This window comes from Myotis daubentonii, chromosome 21 (genome assembly GCF_963259705.1).
Source record: "Myotis daubentonii chromosome 21, mMyoDau2.1, whole genome shotgun sequence".
NCBI classification, from domain to species: domain Eukaryota; kingdom Metazoa; phylum Chordata; class Mammalia; order Chiroptera; family Vespertilionidae; genus Myotis; species Myotis daubentonii.
In genome coordinates, this window is record NC_081860.1 from 12099227 (window position 1) to 12118789 (window position 19563).

Here is a 19563-nt window from a genome sequence, read left to right on the forward strand (position 1 = left end):
TTAGGAGAAAGGGAGGGACATGGAGGCAGGAGCAGCATTTGACAGTGAGAGAGGGGACAGACACCCAAGGCTGGGGACAGGCCTCACTGGGGACACGGGTCCAGAGCCTCCCTCCCATCACTCGCATCCAGATTCAGGAAACAGAGAGGGGAGGGCACCCCCAGAGCTGGCAGCCGGGCCACCTACCTTCCTCTGTCTTCAGCCATGCTGGGGGCCCAGGCAGGGACATGTCATGGCTTCTGGTAACTGGCGCTGGGCGGGTCTATGAGGGAAAGGGGGGTTGGGGGGCGTTATCGTCAGGATGGCCCCTCAGCATCAGGAACCGGCCTGGATCCGGCACCCCGAGGCCCAGCCTCAAGCACTGGGACTCCGCCTGCTGGGCATGGCCTTACGGTGGCCTGGGCAGGCCACCCCTCGGGGCTGGGACTCCCTCCATCCCCCCAAAGGCCACCTGGGGCATCTGCAAGTGTTTTCGGGTGCTTTCCCATCCCTTCCAGCCGGCACAGGCGCACTGGGCGTGCTCCTTGGCCCTGACCGCCCCTCTGCACCGCACTTGATCAGAAGGGGTCCTGACCACTCACATTAGAGAACAAAAGGGCGCTGGAGGCCTGGAGGCCTGGAGGCCTGGGGAGGTCAGTGCCTTTTCCTAGGAGCCAGTCAGCCCTTCATCGGGGAAGGAGCCCGAACTGTGGGCTCTGAGACTAACGGGCCAGGGCGGTATCTGGGGGCGGGCCTTATCTGCGCAAGGGCAGGGCTGTCCTACCCCCCCCCCCAAACTCTCAGCTACTGCGGCTGCTCATGCCGTCCCTCCCCGACGCCCGGCTGCCGCTGGAAGGCACAGAGGTGGCCCGGCTCCTTAGGCCAGAGCGGCCTGTCCCCCGTGGGAGGCCCTGCCTGGGCCACTGGGATCCACGTTTGCAGAGGCCCCTGTGCCTGGACTGAGGGGGGCGGGGCGATGGAGCATTCTATGGGCCAACTGCCACCACTGCTCCAGAACCCTGCTGGGTGCCCCCCCCTCCCCGGAAGCCAACGGAAGCAACTGCCATTGAGAGCCCACCGGTCCCTCCACCAGGCCACTCGCTGTGCTGTGCTCCCCGGGGAGGCAGTGGCCTCAGCGTCTGCCCCTCATGGAGGGGAGCAGGGGCTTACGGAGAGCCCAGGGTCGCTTGGGGGCTGCCCAGACATGCCTCCCCCCCCTGTAGGCCCCCTAAATCTCAGCCCCCCCAAATCTTAGCCCAAGGCAGCCGAGGCACTTAAAATCATGTATATCTGTGTATATATACAAAGATATATGTGACCGTGCAGGGCAGCCGCGACTACCAGAAGCAGGTTTGCCAGCAAGGAGGTGGTCCCGGTCCCCGAGGGCGCCCGCAGCCCGACACGGGTCTCTGTGTACCGGCCCTAGAGCCAGAGGATGCGGGCTGGGCTGCCCGCTCCTGCTCTCCCACTGAGCCCACCACCCCACGCCCATCGGAGCCCCAACTCTTATAAAGCAAAGAGGGCCAACAGGAGGGGAGGGTCACCCCACAGACCAAGCGTCCAGGGGTGGACAAGGGACAGAGCTGGGTGGGGCAGCGATGCTGAGAGGAAGAGGAAGGGGTGGGGAGGGGAAGGTAGTGGGGGGCGAGTCGGGGTGGCAGCGAGGACTAAAGCAGGGAAGCGGTGACCGGCCTGGGAGGCAGGGAGCTGAGGGGGCCCGTGGGGCGTGACAGAGGATGACAGAAAACCCCAAAGTGCCCTTGTCTTTGCTTTGTCCCCTGGTCCCAGCCATTCCCAAAGCCCAGCCTGAAACAAGGGGAGGGTCCCGGGTCAGGGGGGATGGAAGGCTGGGAGCTGGGGGTCCTTCCCAGAGAGAAGTTTTAGCCCCCAAAATGCTTCAAAGGCAGTGACAACTACATCTAATGGTGGAGAGTTAAGCATCCAGTGTGCGTGGTGCGGGGGACGGTCTTGGGGGTCCTCCTGAACCCCTCGGGCCCCAGGGGAAAGCGCGTCTGTGAGGTCAGCAGAAATGGTTTCCTTGTTGAAAACTGGGGGTGCAGACCTGCCAGGGGATGGGCAAGAGAGCCCCTGGCTGGCTGCTCAGAAGACCCCAGCAGGAGCAAGAGCCACTTTTCCTCCCCTTTCCTTCTGCCAGCGCCGGGGAAACGGGGTGCATGGGCGGGGGGCGGGGAACTACCGCCAAGGCTCTGGACCCGTCTTCTTGGCCACCAGCTCTGCTAGCTCAGGGGCCGAGAGAGTCCTGCAGACAGGAACCGGGGTGGAGACAGGTCCCGAAGAGGAGGGGGAACTGCAGGCAGATGAAGAGAGACAGGGCATCGCCCTCCCCTTGCCCAGCGATGGCCAGCCAGGCAGGGGGCATGCTCTTGCGACCAGAGGGTCGGGGCCGTCTAACTGTGCTACCGTTGGAACATGCTCACTTGGGGAAGGCCCCAAACCCCATGGGAGAAAAGGATTTTGTGGGAAAGTCAGAAGATGAGCCCAGTGAACCCACTCCCAACTGCCCAACGGCCCAACTGCCAGGGGTCGCGGCCTCTCCCCCCCACCCCCCACCCCCCACCGTGGCCTCCTGACCGGGCCGTCCCTCACATTCCTTGTGTCATTAGCCAGTCATGAGCTCGCTGCTTTAGGAAATATGTTGTGAGCTTGGCTGGGCAGTGGGGGTACAAAGATGAAGATCCCCACCACCACCCACCCATCCCCCTCACCCATAGTGGAAAGGGCAGGATGACACGCTGAGAGCGCCAATGGGAGACGGTGCCCAGGGCTGACGGCCCAGGCCTATCTACCCCCGTGACCCCGGTCCGTACGTCCACTCAGAGAAAAGCAAACATTTGGGAATTGATGGGGCGGAGGGAACCGGATCAGCCAGGAAATAGTGTAATTCCCTTTCGGTCCGGCATCAAGTAGGAAACTGGAGTGTTCTCCTCCACTCCGGAGTGGAGTCCAAGAGAAAGACACACTCTGCCCTATTATCAGGGTCCCGATCTTGAGCATCTCGGGGGCCTGGGCAAAGGAAGCCGCCACTTGGGGGCCTTTTACATGTCGAGAGTCCCGTGGGTGTGGCCCGGAAGAAAGCCAGTGCACGTGACCCCACATGCTGGAGACCCAACTCTTAGAGGGGTTTTGAGTTTACCATAGCGGCTCCCCAGGGAAAAGGGTCAGATGGCCTGCGAGGAATCTTGGTCACTCACAGAAGGGACCCGGGCGAGGTGGGTGACCTTGGGGGTAGCACCAAGATGGTGCTTTCTAGAAGACGGGAAAGAGCCTTTCAAAGGAAGGAGCCTGCCCCTCCCTCGGCTGGGGGGCGCGCGCGCGTGCTCTCCTTGCTGTTCAGGAGTCGGTTCATCATTTCTGGGGCCCGGGCTCTGTTTCTTTCCCAGAATCAAAGCCCATTGCACTCAGGCCCCTGAAGAGTCCCAGAGGGCAGGGCATGAAGCAAGAGATACTGAGGTCTCACCTGCAGATAGAAACGATGAGAGAGGGCGCAAGAGACAGAAAGGAGTCATGATGATAAATATCCTGTGAAAAAGAGGAGACAGAAGAGGAGAGGGAGCAGGGAGGGCGCCCTCCCCCCCCCACCCCGAGGCGGGGGGTGGAGGCAACGTGGGGGGCACAGGGCACCAGAGTCAAGTTAGGAGAAGCAGCGAAAGAGCCAGCTGGTCGACCTTGCCTGGCGGGTGGAGCTGTCCAGCAGTGCAGGGAGGGAGCGGGGTGGCCAAGCCAGTGTATGGGATGCTGAGATGGGCAGGAGAAGCTTCCTCCCCACTCCCCCAGGGACGGGGACCTAGGGGGTCCCCCGCTGGGTGTGCAGACATGTGGTCAATCCTTGTCGTCCCCTCTGCCCCTCATTCAAGACTGGCCCGTGTGGAATCTGGGGGGAAAGGAGTCAAGGTGAGGAGCGGGGCTGGGTGCTGGCCCTCCCTCGGGGGAGAGCTCAGCTGCGGTCTGCGTGGCGCCCCGAACCCCAGGCCCTCGTGGGAAATCGGGGGGGGGGGTCTTCCAGAGCCCCCAGCCCAGCCCGGGTGCCCTAATGGAGATGGATGATTTCCACAGAAGCAGGGTCCTGGGTCCTCCTACCCCACCCCACCCCACCGCCCAGAAGTTTCCTGCCCTTAACTATAGGCGCACCCACGGGAGTCTGAGACCCGAGGAGGCTCAGGTGGGGGGGTGGGGACTCGGCCTGGGATGAGCAGTTCAGGAGGGAGGCAGCCCTTCTTTGCGGGGGGGCGGGGGTGCATTACTTGGTCGTGCCTAGCAACTACATGGAACTAATAGTTGGGGTGTGTGCCCCCGAGGCCAGTCCCCACGTGGCCCTGCCTGCCTTCCAGGCCACTCCCCAGGCACCTACCCCCAGGAGAGCCATTTCCAGGCCCAGGGGGTAGGGGAGGGGGGCTCAAGAGGATCCCGTGCCCCGGGTCCTTCTGCTGCAAAGTTCTGCTGATTACCGACCTCTACATAAGAATCCAAGTGGGGGGAGGCCCCAGCCCTGCTGAGGGGGCGGGAGGGGGGCCGGGGGGGGTGGTGATAGGAAGGAGTCCGGGGACCGATTTGGACTCTTGGGAAAAGGTCAGATCACAATTCAGCGCAGCCGGGATCGGGGGTCGGGTTTCGGCCCCCTCTCCACCCCGGCTCCCGAGGGGGTTCTCTCTGGATCAGCTGCTTTGACTATTTGAGCGGTAGGAGACCTGCCGTTTTGGGGGTGTCTGTCCTGTTCCCTTGGTGTAAAAGCCACGTATCCATCAGCTCCGAGACAGGGCCCTCCACACACACACACCCCTCCCCCCCCCATCTGTTCTTTCTTTTCTCATGCCACCGCGGCCCACGCTTTTATAATTCTCTCAGATCTTTTCCCGCGAGCAGCCACGGGCTTGAACTTGGTCCCAGGGATGCAACACTGAGTTGGGGCGCAAGCCTGCTCTCAAGTTGCTCACCGTGTCCTGGGGGGCAGGCCTGTCCGCGTCCCGGGGAGATGCCTTTGTTGGAACCCCGAGGCCACTCTTCCATAGTCTTTCTCCTGCATCCAGCCTGTGGCCCAGGCGGCTCCAATGTCAATACCAATGACTTTGGTTGGAAAGCCCTGGGGCCACTGCAGGCAGTGGGTGAGGACCCCCGCTGGCTCACCAGGCTCTTATCGTCTTAAAGGAGACGCTCCCTTGAGTGTCAAATGGCCGCCATCTCCCTTTCTGCTCTACTGATATTTTAGGGACCAGGAAAAATCGTTGGGGCCACCTGTCAGATGTGGAGAGCGCCCCCAAAATGCTTAGGGGGGTTCCAGGTTGACAAGGGGCTGCCAGAGGGGCCTACCCAGGAGCAAGGGGCACATGCCTACCGAGACCAGCGGGGGCGGGGGGCTGGCGAAGGGGGCGCCGAGAGGCCCCATAGATGCAGACTTTGGAGATGTGGGTCCTCTCAGGGCCGGGGTGGTGCCTGGGAGCGGGCCCCGTGGTCCCGTGGTGTCTGCCCAGTGACAGGGCAGAGGCCAGGCAGGGGCTGTTCCCGAGATGACGGGGCCAGCCCAAATGTTGGCCAGTGGGGGGCCGGGGGGAGTCTTGGTGGCTCCTGGAGGCGGGAGCCAGGGTGATGCGGGTGATGATGGCGCTTCCTGGCAGAAAGGGGGCCTGGCGAATTGTTTCGTGGTCGACTTCAGGTTGTATTTCAACGTGATTTCGGAAAAAAAAAAAAGAAAAGCAGGAGGGCCCTGAGATATGAAGGAAGAGGGGCCGCCCCATCAGCTTGGAGAGGACCGGGGCGAGGCAGGCTGGCAATCCTCCCATTTGTTACTGTTTTTGAGCCTCTCCAGCGGTGACCCAGGGGACGGGCGCCAAAGCAGGGGGGTTTGCTGTGGCCCACAGGCCTAGGGGACCCCAGGCCGGAGAGGGGGAGGGGGAAACAGGAATCCTGTGATCAGGACTGCAAACAAGGACAGGGAGGGAGCGGAAGTGACATTGAGAGCTTCGAGAAGAAAGAGGACAGAGGTGGGAGGTGGGACCAGGGACAGAAGAGGAATAAAGATTCCAGGTCTGAACAGGCCCTTGGGACCAGGGCGCCCCACTCCGAGATGGGGGTGGGGTGGGGGTGGGGGGCACAGCCTGGGATCAGAAGCAGCTGGCCCCGCCCTGGCCCTGGCTTCCTGCTCTCAGGGACCATAGTTAGAGTCCTCTGAGGGTCACTGCTCTGCGCTAGAAATGAGAAGCTTGCAGGGGAGCGTGGGGAGGGCCCGGGAAGATGGTAAGTTACTCAGAAATAGGTCGAGGTCTCCCCCTCTTTGGAATGACTCCTCTTAACTGCTCAGTGTTCTGGGCGAAGTAGGGAGAGCTGGCGGGCTGGCCGGGTGGGAAAGAGACAGCCACCTCTCTCTTTGAATCAAGCTGTGCGCCAAGTCCTAGTTCACCACCCCTCCCGGCAGTTGCAGCAGTTGCGATTTGGGGAGCAAGGATGCAGATGGAGGCGGGATCAGGCGGATCACCAGCCCTGCACCTGGGCTGGGGTCTGCCCTCAGGTGAAGGCTCGTTTCTGGCTTAGCCCTGCTTGGTGGCACCTCCAGGTCCCCCCCCCCAGGGGAACCCTGTCACCGGCCCCTCCTCTTCAGTCCTTTGGGAAACCCTCCATTGTTTCTCTCTTGACTGCCCCTCCTTTCCTGAGAGCCCTGAGGCCCCGTGTTTGAGGGACTCTGGCTCACACAGTGAGAAGGCCTGACTGGCAAATTCCTGGTGCGTGTTTCAACATGGTTCTCAGAAGCAGAGGATTCTGGGCTTTTCTCTCCAGAAGTTTCATCTCAGTAGCAGACATGTCTTGCCACAGAACGGAGGGGCATAGTGTCTGCCTCTGGAAAGTGGGTTTGCGGGGGGCGGGGGGCGCTTTGGAAAGTGGGTGCTGGTGGCCCGCCAGCCCGGTGCTCCCCTGGCTCTCAATAGGGACTTGCTCGTCCTGTTCCCTTCTTCAAGCTAAGCAGCCTTCCGCGTGGTCCCAGGCACAGGCCGGCCACTCAGGAAATGCCCACCTGACAGCTTCGTTCAGTGAGCGAGGCACCCCGACCCGGGGGCGGCTGGGTCCCAGGAGTGCCGCGTGGACTAAGTGCTCCTCAGCCTCATTCCCCTGGGCCGGTCCCTAAACGGCTCGTCTCAGGGGCGCGTTCTCGGAGGCAGCCCCTCCCTGAGTCTGCTCCGAGTTAGAAAAAGGATCCCAAGTCCTTACCCCCCAAGCTCGGGGGAGGAGACAGCCACGGTGACGACAGCCCCCTGGGACCCTGTGCTAAGGTCCTTTCGTGCCCTGACGCCCCGAGAAGCTGGGTCCATGGGGTCAGCCAGAGCCGAGGGCGCAAGGCCTGGCGAGTCCTCCAATGGAAACGCTTTTAAGAGGCCATGGGCTTGTGCCCAGACCAGCAGGGGACCGCGTGCCCAGCTCCCACCTCCTGGGCAGGGGTGGGGGTGGGGGTAGGGGGTGGAGGCCTTGTCCTCCATCCCAGTCTTGGGGGGCTGAAGTACCGTTTTTTATATTGAAAACCTTTTGCTGTTTCCAGCTGAAGACCCGAGAAGCAGGGAGTGGGGCAGGGTGGGGATGGAGCCTCGAGGCAGCCTAGAAGAAAGGAAAAGGGGGGCATGGGGACACCCCAGAGCGGGACCGGGAGCTTGAACAGGGCCGTGGCCCTTTCTTGATGCATGGTGTTGATTTTGCCACTGTAGACGATTTTTTCAAGCAGCCCCACGGATGCAGGCTGCGGGGTCCTGGGTGGAGACCAGGTACAGAAAGGAATAGCAAAGAGCCGAAGGAAGGCAAGGGAGAAGGCTGCCCTGGAGGAAGCGGGGGGGAGGGGGGGGAGCTGGAGGTAGGGCAGGGGGCAGTGTGGACATGGAGGGGGCGGGGCCCGGGCACCAGGGGAGCCAAAGGCGCCTCTTTCAGGGACCCGGAGTGCATCCTAATTGAAAGGCAGCCACGGCCAGGCACTCAGGAGCCAATGGCTGCCTGACTTGCCTGTTCTTCCTCCTGATTCTCAGCCCATGTTTCTAAGGAAGAGGAAGTTCATGGAGCATAAGTCCCCCCAAGACAGGAGACATGGAAAGAAGGGAGGGCTTCCCCCCAGCCAGCGAGGGGCCGGGCTGGCCCCTGCCTGACCCACAGTCTGTCACACTGTGGGGGGCGGTGGGGAGGGGCGAGATGGAAGGGGCAGGAGGCTGTGGGCAGCGAGGGAGAGGGAGCGCGATGTTGGGGCGAGGTTCACTGAGTACTTGGGGTTCTCCTCACTCAGCGGCTCAGTTCGGTGCTGTTCCCGTGAGCTGCTTGGTTCTCAGCCAGGCCCCCGAGAACCAAGTGCTGGCATCGAAGAGAATGAAATGGACCAAGACCCACAGGTTCTCCCTTCAAAATAGGCATTCCCCAAGCAAAGGGCCTGGGGCCTGGGGGCGCCATCACCCCCAGGGGGAGCCGTGGGACTTGGGCTGGCCTTGATTTCTCCCTCTGTTTCTATGGCCATCGGGGAGGAGGGTGAGCTGTCCGCCCCAGCAGGCCCCGAAGAATTGCACAGTTGAAACCTATATAATTTTATCAACCAATGTCAATGAGGCCAATACATTTTTTAAAAAAATGCTCTTCACCAAGAATGGCTTCCCACGCACAGGGAGTTATCAAATGATCATTGGTGTAGAGCTCCTTTAAGAAAGGCGAGGCCAGGCAAGGCTGTGGAGAGGAGCTGACCGCTCCAATGGCTTTGGCCTGCAATGTTCCTTTTATCTCCGCCTTCTCTTCCCATCCTTGGCCTTGTCGCCCCCTGTCTTCGCAGCTGGACCTGGTGCGGCCTGAGCCTTGCCCCATCACACTTGTTGCTCCGCCCGTGACCTTGCTCTGCAGTGAAAGGGGGGGGGGGAGAGAGAGAGAGAGAGAGAGAGAGAGAGAGAGAGAGAATGCCTGTTTTGAAGGGAGCATTTGTGGACTCTGTTCTTCTCCCGCCAGCACTCACTCAACCCGCCCGGAAAGCGACCCAGCACCCTGCTTCGTCGCCTGAGTCCAGGGAGCTCTTGCCTTGATCTGTAGTTTTGGCTGCACCTGCTTGGAAAGTCATGACCTTCTGGGAACTCCTTCTCAAGTTCCTGCCTGGGGTCCCCGGGATTCTTCAGGTGCGAGAGCTGTGGCTCCCCGCAGCTGGGCCCTCCCCGGCGAGCTGACATTCCAGTCCTTTCGAGAACTCAATGGGCTCCCGCTGCCCCGCCACCGCCGCCTGCTCCTGGCTGCTCTCCCATTTCTGCCTCGCAGACTGTCTCAGACTTCCACGCCCGCGTGGAACACTTTGGGAAATTATTGGACAGTCACGTTTTCGTGTTGTCCGAGACACACCCAATCGGAGTCAGAGACGCTAGTCTCGGGGAGACAGCAAATGATTGAGAAACAGTGTCTTTTTCTCTAAAAGCACGTCCTCTTGTACTATAGCCTTCGGTGCAGAGGGGTGGGCTTTGTAAGTTAACACAGGGAGTCCGTCTCTTGGGAGGCAAATGGGAGAAAGCCACGGAGACGCTACTCCATGCACAGAGACGCTACTCCATGCACGGAGACGCTACTCCATGCACGGCTCGGGGTGGGCGTCAGGAGCCCCCAGGAGCGGCCTGCTGGCCATGCAGACACGTCCAAGTCTAACAGGTGCAGCACTTGATAAGGTTCTGCTTTGGGGATGAGGGACCCCCCGAGTTAGAATGGGAAGCCATTTTGTTGAGTTTTTGTCTGGAAGGCAGTGAGCCAGCAGGCAGGGGCGGAGGTCAGGAGATGTGGCCTCCTGAAGCCGTGTGCCTCTAGAAAAATATCAAGAAGAGAGGGCGAAACAAAAAGTTGCTCCCCGCTCCCCGAGGCCCCGGGGCCCTAGGCTGTTTTGCAGGCGCTCATGTGGGGGAGCCATGAGGTAGCAACCAATGCCACCCCAGTTTTCCAACCCCGCTTCAGCCATGTCAGTGAATGAACTGGAGTAGCCACACCAGAGGAGGAGAAGCTGGTAGATACAGGGACACATGGCTATACAGAGGGATACAAAGAGATGTAAAAAAAACAAACAAAAAAAAAAACAGTCCTGCCGGTGTGGCTCAGTGGCTTGAGCATCGTCCCATGCACCAAGAGGTCCCTGGTTCAGTTTCTCCATCAGGGCACATGCCCGGGGGGCTGCCTCAGTCCCCACTGGGGGGCATGGGGGATGTTACTCTCTCACATCGGTATAGAGCGAGGCACCGTAACAAAAGAGAAGGAAAATAGCAACTATATTGGAAGCGTGCACTGGCAAGGCCAGTGTACAGAGCAGTGAGTGAAAAAAGGAGCTGATAGAGGATGGCAGCGGAAGACAGAAGCAAACGTGTCTCTCCCAGAGACAGGGCACAAATTAGGGCAAAAGAGCAGGAACTGAGCTCTCACTTACAGTACTCTACCCACTGAGGCCAGGACCCTTCACACACAAAACCCCGCACGGGCAAAGCCCTGGGAAACAGAGGAAAGGTGGGGGGGGAGAGGGGGGTGCAGAGGACATACCGGGGAAGTACATGAAGAAGTGGGGAAGGAAGGAAGGATTCTGGCCGTCGATGGGAGGAACAAAATACTGCAAGGGCTGGAAATGTACCCGCCTTCATCGCATCCCTCCAACCCCCAGATGAGTCCCTGGTAAACACCGGAAGCAAAGGGAGGCGGGGGGGAGGGGGGGCGCGGGTGAAGGACATGACTGGATGAGGTCAAATCGCTTGGGGCCACTGAAAAGCGCCCCCCCCCCCCCGGCTTAGTTCCCTTCGACTTTTTAAAATGGATTTTATTGTTGAGAGTATTACAGATGCGTCCCCCGTTTTCCAGCTCAGCGCGCATGCTTTGTCAGATGTGTTTGGATGCTGATGATCCAGGCCCGTGGAGGCCTCCGTACGCCACCTGAGGGCAAGAGGAGTGTGTGTGTCCGGTGGCCGTCAATGACGTTCTTGTGGGTTCTGCTGGAAGTCGCCCCCCCAACCCCCTACCCCCCACCCCGGTACCGTGGGGGGATGACCTGCCATCATTTGCAATCTCTGGTCTTTAGCCTCGAGTGGAGCCCCAGTCCTACACATTTTGGGGAATTTTTTGTATGATCAGCCTCCGGTGGGGAGTCCTCTGAAGTGAGGAGGTGCCTTTGAGTTTGGGTCAAGCCCTCGCGTGAATGAGGGAGGACCGGGTCTCCTCGCCTTTTTGGCCTGGACACAGTGGCCTCAAGATGCCTCAGTGCAGAGGCTAATTGTGTGGGTTCGGCCCCCATCCTCAGTGAGGCCTAAAATACAATCTTCTGCCTCTTTCACCAACCATCTTTTGCTTAAGAAATCAAGCCAGGATCTCGTCTTTCTCAGAGGTGTCACGAATATGTTGTTTGAAGCCACAGCCAATGCTGGAGCCCTTTGACCCTATCCCGACCCAGATCTCCTTGTGGGTGGGGGAGGGGAGGCGCAGAAGGCCTTGCATTGCTCAAGAAATGGCCCCATCACAAGTCAGGGCCCTCCCCAAGAGCCCATCCTAAAAGCTGGGCCTGGACTTCGAGCTGGGATCTGGGTTGGTCTTGCTCCATTTGTAACAAGAGACATGCACCTTTGTAGGGCTCCTCCGTCGCATGGATATGAGGTCATCAGGAACCTCCAACAGTGTTCAAAGAACCAACACACACACACACACACACACACACACACACACACACACAATGGCCTGGTATTCATTCACTTTTTTCTCTCCTTTCCCTTCAGTTCCTCTCACTCTGGCTTCATGCTTTGGTTGGCTTCCTAGATCCATAAAAACACCTTTGAATTCTTCACCTCATATCACTGATACATACCCCTTTCGTTGACATCTGCTGAGCTTTCTTTTATGTCAGTCTTCTAGCAGTGATGGTATTCAAAGTCTACGCCTTCCCCCATTGAGAATGTCCGTGTTCCAGACGTCTCGATGGGTTGCAGAACGGGAGACTGGGCCGGGGCTACCCGATGGGAATTTACAAACAACACTGGGGTTCGGGAACAAGACAGTGGGGTGATTTCTTGCTGTTCCCAGTTGGAGAGTAAAGAACCAGACGGGGAGAGAGATGGATGCTGATTGGATGCCGTTTGGTGGGGAGGACCGGGACCACTAAGAAAGAGTATGGGAATGGGCTATCCAGGTGGATTTTCGGGGCAGGGTGGTCCCGGCCGAACCCATGGTCCCTTAGATGGTGAAGAGACACGGGTCTGTCCCCTTCGGTGTCCCGATGACCCCGAGAGCATTTCAGGCTCCAGCCATTCGCTGAGCCGGATAGAGACAGGCGCTGGCAAAGGAATGAAAAGTGGAGAGGCAAGCCCATGGGGGGAAAAATAGATTGATCTTCTCCCTAGAAAGAGAGACATGGAGCTATATCGCCAAAGGGAGAGACTTGGGGGAAGGAAACTAACAATGGAGAAGGGAAAGAAGTGGTGTGGGGAAGTGGAGCAAGATAGGAACTCTTCCCAAGAAGGGAGAACGCCAGGGCGCTGGAGGGGGAGGCGGGGAGGCGGGCTGGGCAGCCTCATTCTGTGGAGCCTGAAAGGGTGGAAGAGATGGGTTTTGGAGAGAGGCGGGGGCAGCTGGGGAAGCTGTGTCAAGGACATGGAAGTTTCTGGGGGAGGGGGTGTCCAAAGAATGCCCCTCCCTCCCTACCTGCTCCATTCTGTTTACACGAACTCACAGCAGCTACAGGGCGGGGGTCTGATCTGATGGAGCTAAAGGCAGAAAAGAGACGAGAGAAGTATGATCAGAGTGGATGTAGGGCTCAGGCTGTGGGCATGTCCGGCAGCTGCCACTTACCTTCCTGATCGCCGTCTACTTTGATTCAAATCACAATGTCCCTTATTTGGGGGCGGCCTTTGGGGGAGCTGGCCGCCAGAAGCCACCCATCCCTTCCTGTTAGAAAAGGGTGGTTGCTAAGCAGGGCTGTGGGGTGGCCGGGGCCAAGGGCCCGCGGGGGTACCTGGTAGATTTCAGGATTCACACCCCCGTTGCCACGTTGCCACGTCGCCACGTTCAGGGCTACTAAACACATACTTAAGGGCCCATCCCTTACCAAGATAAAGCGCCAACTTTGCATATAAAGACAGACAAAATGTGTAACAGGTTGTTGCCAACAGTTTTGTGTCTTCATTGAAGTTCTAAAAGCCAAGCCCGCCCCAACCCCTAAAAAAAACCAACAACAGCAAAAAACCAAATGGTGGACAATTTCTGCTAATTTTTTTTTTTTAAAGTAAGGAGCTAAGAATGACAAAGAAAGCAGCCCCGACCTATTGAACCCCCACACGCGCAAAGGTTTCATTTAAAATGTGGGCGGCTTGGGAAAGCCAAGGAATGCCTGGGAGCAGGCTCTTGGACCTTGTGTTGCTATGTCCCTTCCTGGGCCGCGGAGAGAAAGCCGGGCTCCCCGTGGCCTCAAACTGAGGGGCCCCGGCCGTGTGGTCCATGGGTTTGGGAAGGGAAGAGACTGGGACAGCAGAGCAGGGATCCGGCTTCATGGGGAAGTGGCCAGGGGGGCCGGGCAGGGGCTGGAGCCAGCGGAGGGCGGGGGGGCTCCCCTTAAGGGGAAAAGCTGGCCAGGCACCTTCTCAGACCATTTCTAGGGGAGTTTCTCGGAGGGGCTGGGAGGGGGAGGAGGATCATCTGCAAAGGGAAGAGTTCATTGGGGTTGTTTTGCCTCTGCGTGGGAAGCTCAGTTAGAGCAGCTCACGGGGGACCCCCCTGGGAGACTCAGCAGCGCCCCACGGGAGAGTGGGCCCTGAGCGCGCCCCAAGCCCAGAGCGCCCCGAGTCCAGAGCGTGCCGCCACCTGATCCCATGTAAACCAAGGGACCAGGATACAGTCCAAGACCAGGAGGGGGTGGGCAGAAGCGGCCGAGGCTTGAGGCTGGGAATCAGAAATAGCTCCCACCCCCGCTAGTGAGCGGGCACAGGCATTAAATTAAAGGTTTGAGTCCGGTGTCTTAAAGGTTCGGGTCCGGTGTCTGGAGTCTTCTGAGGCCCTGGGGGCGCTGGGGGCCGGCATGGCTGTTGGTGATCTGGCTAAAACCGGTGGGAGGGGGGCTGGTTGTTAGCTGAGAGTTTCTGGAAAAATTATGGATCCTGCATGAGTGGGCACTCGGACGATGGCGGCCGGAAAAAAAATGTTCCATCAATATTTACTTAGAGGCCCTTGGAATCGGGGGCCTTTGGGTCCCAAAGGTGTTAGAGAAACATCGCTTGTTTCTTCCCCCGCCCTGGTTCCCACGGGCGGGCCTCCTCGCGCCCGGAGCCCCCCTCGGGGTGCGGGAAGGACACTGATCTTTCTGCTCTCGATCCTGCCACACGTGCCGGACGTGGCTGCCTGCACCCCCTCCCCCTGGTCTTCTCACGTCTTGATCCTCTGGGGCGCACCTTCGATTTGGCTTCTTTCTGGAAGTCTCTGGAATTTTCCCCGGGCCGGGAGAGGGGCTCCCCCCCCCAAAAGGCTCATCTGGCACCCCCTGCTTCGCTCTGTGGCTCAGAGGCCAGAGTCCTCGTTGCCCCTGGTCTCCCCCAAAACACTGTAAATTCCTTCAGAGCAGGGACTCCCATCTTATTCATGCCTGTATGCCCCAGGGTCCAGGCCCGGCCGCGCTGTGGGTGCCGCGTGCGTTTGCAGAATCGATGCATGGTTCTTTGATGTGGCCAATGGAAGAACATCTGCCGCTGCTACTTCCCGGGCAGCCGCCCGAACTGTCGTTTCTCTGGACGTGAACCTAAAAGCCACCTGCCTTAAGGGAACAAGATGCAGAAAATTCAAAACGGAGACGGGACTATGGAAAAGAAGTAGATCGGCCCCAGCCGGAGGCGGCGGGCTGGCTTCCCTGGAGTCTAGACGCGTGTCCGGCATCCGAGAGAGTGGGAGACCTGTAGTTAAAAACAGGATGCCAGTGTGTGTGTGTGTGTGTGTGTGTGTGTGTGTGTGTGTGTGTGTGTGTGTGTGTGGAGGGTGGGGGAATTCCACGTGCCCTTGGAATCAGTGGAATCAGACTCTCGAAACATGTGAGCGCTTTTCCGTTTCTTTGCCGTTTCCAAGGGGAGGGAAGCTGGGGGATGGGTGAGATTTCCAGAGAACATTATCAGGCAAGTTAGAATGGTCACTTGTGACACTTGAAGATGCACTTGAACGATGGGCTCCGGGAAAGGGACCCATCCAAATAGGCCTTTGACCGATGGCCACAGCCGGGGGAAGGTTACACTGGATGAAAAGGCACCATGGACTATGACAGTAGGAGCCAAGGGAGGTTAGACGTCACGGCGTGGGGCTTGGGGGCCTTACAAGAGGAGGGGTTGCCCACTCCGCGGGCGGCTGGCACGCTATGCCATGAAGTTGCTTGGGGTAGGGTTGTTCTGCAAGGTTTGAGTCACCAAGAACCCCCACCTGGGTTGGCACGTTTCTCCAGGATGTGAATATGCCAAGGTGTCCATTGAGTTCAGATGGATTCTTTGTCGAAGGGAGGGGGGTGGGAGGGGGGAAGCCAGAACAGAAGAAAGCGTGGCTGGGCCTCCCGGGATTTGGGAAGGATTCATAGAAAACTTCAGGGGTATGGGCTGTCACCCAATGGTCCCCCGGGGAGTGGCCAGCCTTCGGGGATGGCTTCAGAATGTCCCTGAGGGACGCTCAGGCGCCCAGCCCCGTGCAGCCACGAGGGAACTGAGGGGCCCTGGCTGCCGTCGCCATTAGAATATTTCTGTTGACGTCATGACCCAGGAGCAGAGCTGGTGAGACGGCCCCTGGCCATTTGCGCGGTAGGAACAGGAAAGCAATGGCGCCCACAGCTAAGCGATGACCCCATTTTGAGTCCAAGACGTGGAAACTCGGGGGGGCAGATTTCATTTCCCCCCAAAAAAGAAAAGGGAACAAGCAAGGCAGTGAGGTTCCATTGCTTGAACCTAAACATGTTTATGGAGGAAAAAAAAGAAATTGTAACTGCTCAACCCACCCTACTTGGGCGTCTTTCCTTAATCACTGCTCTGGGGGGTTAGGAATGGATGGGAAGGGCCTGGGAGATTCAGTACGAATCGCAGCTCAGCCCAGCTCAGGGATCGCGAAGACAGTCTGTGACCTGTTACAGTCAGACAGCGCCACACAGGCTGTGACAACTTGGGGAGGGGACGTGATGCGATAGAGATGGCTTTGTAGGTGTGTTATCTGGACCCCAACACGGTTATGAATTAGTTGCTCCTTGAAGCTCATGCTTGGGAAGGTCCCAGTCAGCAAAGCCTGGCTCGGGGGCCAGGTGTGGAGGCCGCACTGGTCATTGTGGTCACTGTTGGACTCCTGAGCAGTGAAGACACTGGCTGACCTGAGCCCAGCCAACGCCCGCACGGGCCCATAGTCCAAGAGAAGGCTTAGGGGTCTGAACAGATGGCAACGCGCTGAGTGTAGCCCTCCGTGTACCTGGGACCCTTGGGAGGGGCGGGGACGAGGGCGATGGCGGGGACGAGGGCGATGGCGGGGAAACGGGCCGGAAATGCTTGCCAGGGTGAAGGGTGTCCCGTGCATCTGCTTTGGATGACTTCTCAAAGCTGGATGCCAGCCGGTGGCCAGGCTCTGCCCCTGATCCCGTGGACACAGATTCTGGAAACGTGTGAGCGCTTTTCCATTTCTTCGCCGTTTCCCAGGGGAGGGAAGCTGGGGGATGGGCGTGATTTCCTGAGTACATTTCCGGACTAGAATGGTCATTTGTGACATTTTAACTTGGAGATGCACTTGAACGATGGGCCCTGGGAAAGGGACCCATCCAAATAGGCATTTGACCAATGGCCACAGCCGGGGGAAGGTTACATTGGATTAAAAGGCACCGTGGACTATGACAGTAGGTTGCTGGCATGCAAAATGAGGCTAAATTAAAACCCATTGTTTGTGCATTATCCTTGTGGTCCTTAAAACTGTTCGAGACCATCCATTCTGTGAAGTGTAAATCTGTTGTAAGTACATTTCTATTCCCTCCCAAGCCCTAAAACGCAAATATGTTTCAACATACAACAGTAAATGTGTTGAAACGAATTCTAGTTTAAGTGATTAAAATGGGGCGTCTACCTCGTGAATCACACAGTAAAAATGTATTGCTTACTAAGGGCAGGCAAAGTGAATATTTTACCCCGTTTCTGGAAAAGTTAAACAATACAAGAAATATGTCTAAAATTCTAAGAGAATGATCGAATTTTGGATTTGTTACATAGTTTTTAATTCTCCAGAACCGTGTGCACCATTTTTTCCCATTCTCTCAGAAACATGGAGATGGTCCAGTTTATATGAGAAAAGAATCTCCCTCCATCCTTTGGTTCTTGAAGGTAGTTCAGGGTGATGGAAGCTCATAGGAGTCAATTTCCTCATCCCAAATGGTCTACCAAGTATTTTTGTGTCCTCAGTGGACACCGAGAGGAGAGGACTTTTGTTCCCCAAAGATGCTCAAACCTTTGCCCCTTATGTTGCAAGAAAAGTCCTCAAGTGCAGCCTCTGTGTGTGCTGGGGACCGCTCTCCGGCTCCCAGCACAGGCCTGGCGCGTGGTGACCAGCCAGAAATTGTCAAGCTCAGGGGGTCTGAGCGTGGGGGTGTGCTGCTAGCTTTGTGTCCCTCCAACTCTTCAAAATGCCTCATCATAAAAAAAAAAAATTGGGCCTTGTGCCTCCTACACCTCTGAGACTTAGACCCCTGGCCCCGATATAACACTCTCATGGACCACGTGACAGAATTGGCAATCACTGCTGGCAGTTGGCCTAGCAGTGGTCGGCAAACCGCGGCTCGCGAGCCACAGGCGGCTCTTTGGCCCCTTGAGTGTGGCTCTTCCACAGAATACCACGTGCGGGCGAGCACATACAGTGCGATTGAAACTTTGTGGCCCATGCAAAGAAGTCAGTTTTCGGAAAGGAGATAGACGAAACAAGTATACAAGACGAGTGTGGATGGGAGAGTTGGAAGGGGTCGACCTCAGCGAACGTACCTCCATCGGATTGAGGACGTTTTTAGCAAAGGCCAGTTTAGGAGGACCCTAATGAAGTCAATAACAATGTACCTACCTGTATAGTTTAAGTTTAAAAAATGTGGCTCTCAAAAGAAATTTCAATTGTTGTACTGTTGATATTTGGCTCTGTTGACTGATGAGTTTGCCGACCACTGCCCTAGGCAACCAGGTCAGACATTTCACTGAGAGTCCAGTTTGGAAAGAAAAGTATAGGGAGACATTTAGCAATCCCAGTGCCCCCCCCCCCCCCCCCCGGATTCTTATCTCTGCTGTGGCTGGCACTTACAATGCCTGGAAGAGAAGAAATGAAGGCTTCCCAATGTTGACTCTTCTTCCAACAGCGGAATAAATATATGGTGCTTAGGGCATATCGGGATGAATATTAAAGATAATAGGATTAACATTTGCTTTTGTTTTTTGTTTTTTGTTTTTTAATCCCAACATTTGTGTTCTCATAAAACTCTGGGTAACAGAATTTTGTTAGTTTTTTATCGCAATTATTTCACGCCCGGCTTCCTTGCTAGCCAGTGAATATCTCAAAGTAAGCACTTGCTTGTCATTGTCACTTTTGCATCTCACCACAAGCTCCGTTTTGAGTATAGCCAGAGAGCAGAAACTTAAGTAAATTTGTATTGGATTAACATATAGGCAAACAGAGCCCGCTAGGAGGTCGGATATTGACTTGGTATTTGCATATCCGATAGGCTTAGCCCCCATTCTCATTGACAGGAGTATGCCAATTATTGAGGAAGATTGATTAGGACCTCGGTCAACCGCAGCTGTCTGTGGAAATGCCTGAAATAGCAGAAGCTGCTGCTAATAAAGTTTGCATTCCTTTTGTGGCAGATTGAGAGGCAGAATACAGGCGGCAGGCCCTGGCGCTCCGGGGGCCTCGAGGTGCCATGCAGACATGGCCACGTCCAAGAACCCACCTCCCCCCCCCCAACAACCTGTCCCGAAAATGGCACCGAAATGGCACCAAGAAACCCCCGTCGCAGATGCGAATCTTCTGAGGGGTTGACCCAAGTTCCCGAGGCTCTGCTCTTAGCCAAGAAGCACGACAGGACAGGCCTGAGGGGATACAGCTCAGCAAGGCCAAGGCCATGAGCGCCCATCCTGTGGCTCTCGAGCCCTTGTCAAGCCCAGGGTGTCAAGCCCAAGTCCCCAAAGGGTGGCAGCCGCAAGCTCAGGCAACCTGTCTACATCGCTCACCCCAGGCTTGGGAAACGTGCTGGTGCCCGCATCTCCCAGGGTCTCAGGCTCCACAGGCCGAAGTCCACGGCCAAGGCCGAGGCGCAAACCACGCCCCGGTCCGCGGCTGCAGCTCCGGCTCCGGTCCCCGTGGAGGCCCCCACAGCAGAGAGGATATGAGGGCGAGGGCGACCCGGGCTGCTATCTGCATGGGGCCGGTCTCCTCCTGTGCTGTTTGCACAAATAAACCTGAGGCAGGAAAAGCAATAATAACAAAAACAGGAGACTTTTAAATTGGATGGAATATTTGAGGTGTGTTATTTAAAAAAAAATAGAATATGAAGAAAATATAACGAGACAACCTCACGTTGGGGGAGTGTTTTCCATGCATAAAACAATT